Raw genomic sequence first — 5834 nt, 5'->3', positions numbered from 1 at the left:
CTGCTCTTGCACCTGCATTATATATTGCCATCATGTGATGTCAAGTTACAGGAAGGAGGAAGGAAACTGTGGTTTGCAACTGCCTTGACACCTCTATGCTTTGGTTTCTCTATGTTCTATGTATTTCTTTCCTCAAACATGTAAAAAGTATTTTACATGTTCGAGTTCTACGAGTTGTGATGTGCAACGCAAGCAAATATTACCAATAGCTTGTTGATGTTCTGATGGATAACTGACAAAGGTCAGAAAGTGTGCATGTTGTGATGTGTGTGTGTGGTGTGTGTGTGTGTGGGGGGGGGGGGGATTTCCATTGGCTGTGCTGCCCACTATTTACCGAGATAAACATAATATACAGAGTGAAATAGTAAGTAGTTACAGAGTGAAGATACCAAGCTCCAATATGAATTTGTGACAAATGATGGTTAATGTAGCGAGCTATCAAGTTGTTACTTGTTTGTTACCTGCTTAACATTAGCTAACTTTAGGTCTAAGTGAGGAAAAGACAAGATAGGCTATGTAACACTAACTAGCTGACAAGCCAGCCAGCCAAAGTGTGAACAAGCAAAAGAGAACAGAGAGAGATAGAAATAATGTTATTGACAGCTCTTTACATTCTTTGCTTTTATATGCCTATTTCAAAGCAGTCATATCAGTAGACATAGATTGTTGTTTATATATGTCATTACCACAAATGTACACGTTTAATATGTCAAAAGTGCTTGACTGAACTCAAAACCACGTTCTCATACTGTGACTACATGACTCAAAAACTGACAGGCCAATGTAGTTCCTTGGAAAACTACCTACAGCAGTTCTTCACACCAAAATCAGGAAATGAAAATAGCATGTATGAAAGGGGAAAGGTCTTTACTTCTACTTTGCCAACTAGACCAAATAGACATATTTTTGATTGATTTTACACCTATTGCTTCTAGGGGTGTGCCCGAATACAAATACATTATTTGGCAAAGCACAAATAATGTTTTTTTTTAAGAATATTTGTTTCATATCAATATTCGCCTTTGAAGTTCTTCCCTCTGTGTTATTGGTGTATAAATAGGTAGAGGTCTGTCTGCAATGAGGTGATAAGGAAAGTTTTAGCTCAATGGTCAGCGCAGTCATCTATGATCTGGAAGACTACAGTTCGATACCTGGTGTGGGGACCTTCTGCATTAGGTAGTTTATTCATGAACACTTATTGTAACAGTTTAAGTTTCTAAAATTAAAAGTGTAATAAAAACAATAACAGGATTTTAAGCCTCTTTCCACTTTTATTTTTTTGCTGCCTCAACAAATGCAGATACAAATACAAATACTGGGCCCTCTGCACATCACTAATTGCTACTCTAAATATTCATGACAAACAGACATTTTGGGGCCATTAAAAAAAAAAATCCTTCCCCCAGACCACCCTAGTAAAGGCTTAGCCTTCTATCTCAGAAATGTAATCAATGATTAGTTTGCAGTGCTCAAAAGTGCAGACTTTTCAAGGTGTGACAAAACTATGGATAAAATAAAAAGAATATTAACAGCCAAATAAAATTTTGACTCCTGTATAAATTAAAAGCATGATAAAATTAACCACACAAAGTAATTACTCAATGTTATCTTAATAAATGCGCCTTTGATTGGCATTTTACAATCACTCATAGACGTGTGAAATGTGACCCTGACTACACACTGCTTCTTGTAAGACGTCAAAAGCATAGACTGTATAAAAATATGGACGTAGTTACCGTAACGTCACCCGTCGGTTTTTGAAGAGCGGTTTTGAAGTTCAAAGTGAGCCGCTCCGGCCGTCTCCATCTTGGCAGTGCATGACTCTGCCTAACTCCAGCCAATCAAAAATGGGCAAAGAGGCAGGCCGAATGGCTGAAACAAGCCACCTAGTGGCTGGCAGACCTGTCACTCAAAGCAGCCATGTCCTTCGTTATGCATAACTTTACGGCTTAATAAAATTTAAACGGGTGAGTTATAAAAAAAACCCGTACAGTTGTCATGAAAGGGGAAATTAGCTAAAGAGACCAAAACCATTTTTTGTACCAGGCTGTAAACACGTTTATTTCTGCTGTAAAGTTGGGCATTTTAACATGGGGGTCTATGGGGATTGACTCACTATTGGAGCCAGCCTCAAGTGGCCATTCAAGGAACTGCAGTTTTTGGCACTTCCGCATTGGCTTCATTTTTCAGCCCCGGAGGTTGCCGCTTGGTCAAAAGTCAAAAAGGTTGGAAACCACTGGTTTCATCTTTAACAACGTGTTGTATTTTAAAAGCTTGTTATATTATCCATTGTGTCAAATCTTCATCTGAAAAGTAACTAAAGCTGTCAAATAAATAGTGGTAGAAAGTACAATATTTCCCAATATTTAGATGTAGTGGAGTAGAAGTATAAAGTAGCATCGAATGGAAATACTCAAGTAAAGTACAGTTACCTCAAAACTGTACTTAAGTACAGTACTTGAGTAAATGTACTTACCTTCCTCCACTGATCTGGATTAATCCACTGTGTTGTAAAATATCATTAGTCATGATGAAATCCTGGCAGATAAAAGATTTATTCGAGAAGGATCTTCTTGATAAGCTTGGTCCAATAATGATCCAGTGAAAATTTGGTAGCAATTTATGGAGAGCCGTTTCATTCAAAACCCTACCCAAACTGTGCACCTGTGGTGTAATTTTATAAGACTTGTGATGTGCTCAGAGAAAGATAAAATGCAATGCAAATGATTACTGTTAGGATGATAAGCCTTAAATCAGAGTATGTTAAAGGCAAATCACACTCAGAGCACCGGACAAAAGTGTAAGTGTGTTTATATTAAACTTCACCTTTTGTATTAAACTTGGCTGTGGAGAAATGATAGCTAAGAGATAGTGGTGTAAAGTGACCAGGTGCAGTTATAAAAAATAGAAGAGACTGGATAGAAATGGATATGTCAGGCATAACCAGTTCAGCCCAAAACCTATTTTTGGGACTTTGGGTTTGCAACAAATGATGTAGAGAGATCATAATGGTGTAATTGGCTAGTATAAAAAAGGTCGGACAAAAGGTGTGACCTATGCGGACCCAAGGGTATATAAGACAACGCCCTGAGTCTAGAAACTCAGAACATATGTGGTGAACCTTGTGTGCACTAAATATTGTTCTCCTTTTTTGCCGGCATTAAAGTACATTTTGCTGCTCAGAACTCTGACTCCTGATGATTGTTTTATTTTTTGAACATCAAAAAGAAGTTTTGTCCTTGAGCCGATCTGAAACTTTTTTCAACTGAGACCCAAAAGATTTATTACGATACACCACCTATCCAGTGGACAGCGCTGCCAGCCAGTGGACAGCGTGCGGTGTCCAATTCGACAGCGGTGCCACCCAACTGATAGCGCTGATTAGACAGAAATTCAATCGTCTTTAAGGTATTAATGTGCACTCTGGTGAATAGAGGACAATAAACCAGACAACTCAGTCAGTAAGAGAAATCAAATCCAAGTCCAGACCTGATATATTGGCCGAGATGTATCAAACATTATACAAAACAAAAAACAAAAAACAAAATTAAAGCTGCAAGCAGCGTTGAACGGGCCCTCGCGCCTCCGCGTACATCGGGCCGCGGCGCAGTCGAAGGGCTTCTGTCACGGACATGTAGGTGTCTTCAGACCCGGACTGTTTTCAGACAGTGCAAGAAGGAGATAAACATCACTTCCTTTGTCCACTATTTTGCCACGCTGTGTGGAACAAAGTTGTTAAAAACCTTGTAATAACTCGAACGGTTTAGATTTTATAAGCCCTGAAAATTGCAGTGCCACATCATACCTTACAATGTAAACCAATGGGGAGGCAATTTATGGGCATGGACATTGTGCCAAACTGAGGCTCCTGACGTCTAAACTATAAGTCTGACCACTTTTAAACCTGTATCAATGGATTCACGACGAAATTTCCTACATAGAATGTGATTTCTAATGTAAGATTTGGCCAAAGTCATGGGATTTATGAGGATATTTCACAAGAAGAGTTCTCTGAAATCCTGCTCTCCAACTGCTCCTGGTGATGTGACACATGACGCAATACACACTCAATATCAAATCACAGGAGGAGCAAGAAAAGACTTTAAAACTCACACTCTAATATCTCCAAAACAGTAAAAGATAGAAAACACATGTAAACTCAAGATTTGTAGGTCAACGTCTCATGACTCATTTGAAGTTCAAATGAAGTTTGTATCCAAAACTATGTGGCAGCTGATAGAAAAATCCATGTATTAGTTAAGTAGGTATGGTCATATGTATATATTTGGCGGCAGGGCCTTGAAGGGAACACTATGATAGGCATATGGACATCATGGTCATCATGTGGAAGGGAAAGCTCTGTAAAGCTTTGTCTAGGTCTGTTAGAAGGAATCTGTAAACAACTAAAGGTGCCTCCCAAGGGCATCAAGGCCGTCAATATATACTAGTGACTTTCCTTTGTCTTGTCAGAATTCTACACGGAGACTCTGCGGACTCTCCGTGTCTGCAACATATGTTCTGTTTCAATTAAAGAGACGCTTGACTTCAACCAACCTCAGTCTATTTGGTAATTTTTACCTATCATTTTGGTCCTTTGATCCAGATTCCTGGATGTGCTTCTCGGCCCTCACTCCAAGCCGGAGCGGAGTAGAGTGCACGACAAAGGTTACAAAATCCTTTTCCTGCTATGTTCAGAGATAAAGGCGCTTGCGGGCTGGAGAGGGTTGGGAGCCCCATGGATTCCTTTGTGAGGTGAGAAGTTTGTCTCTTTAATCAACAATTGAGTTGTGTAAAAGGCCTGAATTTGTAAGCCCAGCATCTGGCTATGTGGGAGAGAGTTTAGTGGTGATTTTGAACAGCTGTATAAGACTGGCAACCCTTGGGAGAGAGAAGGGAGAAGAGGTGCGTCTACCTAGGTTAAAAGTGTGAGAAAGGTTAACCTCAAAAGACATTTATATAAAATATAAAATATTAAAAAAAAAAAAAAATTCACTGATTTCACTGATTGGACCAGTTGCTCGGGTGAATTCCATACAAACTGGTTGGCTGTTAAAGGGAAAATAGTGAGATAAAGACACTACAAAAAAGAAAAAAAAAAAGGTGTGAAGTATGGGTACAAATCAAAGCAGAACCCCGGCAAATGGGTTGACGGGGGATGCAAAATTTATGTACATGGTAAATGAAGAGAGTGTGCAGTATCTTGACAAATGGAAGAAGAAATATAAGTTCAAAGGAGGACTGTATGTAGAGGACTGTAAAAAGCTGTGTGAATAAATTGTCAATACATGTAAAGGTGATGAAAAACGAGAGAAAAAGGAGGGGCTGTCACAGGCACACTTGTGGCTAGACCAGGCAAAAAAGCGAAGTGTGTGCAGAAGACAAAAGAAACTTTTGTCTATAGCCCAAGTTAAACAACAAGATGATGATGGAACTAATACTGTGGCAAGCTCTGTTGTCTTGCACTCTGTTGTTGTTGAACAGGTACAGGACACCGCTCCGATCCCCGGCCTCACGTCATCCTCGCCTCCAACACCGCCACCGTACCAGGAAGGAACCGCAGCTTCGGAACAGATAAGTGGAATTACAGATGGCATAAACAGATTGAGCCTGAATAGCCCTGTATCACAAAGAATTCAACTCAATGCGTTTTATGAGTTGCAGTTAACGTCCTGCTTTCTGACGGGTTTGAAACTGGAGATTGCAAATTGGATCAAAGAGCATCTGGTCGGATGGGAAGGATCAGGTCATGCAATCACACACACACACAATACAGAAAACAAAAATTAAAGATGCTGACTATGATTCTGAGGATTCCATCACAAGGAGAAGTGCTA

The sequence above is a fragment of the Thunnus thynnus genome, chromosome 23, assembly GCF_963924715.1.
Source record: "Thunnus thynnus chromosome 23, fThuThy2.1, whole genome shotgun sequence".
NCBI classification, from domain to species: domain Eukaryota; kingdom Metazoa; phylum Chordata; class Actinopteri; order Scombriformes; family Scombridae; genus Thunnus; species Thunnus thynnus.
This window is presented reverse-complemented; position numbering follows the sequence as displayed.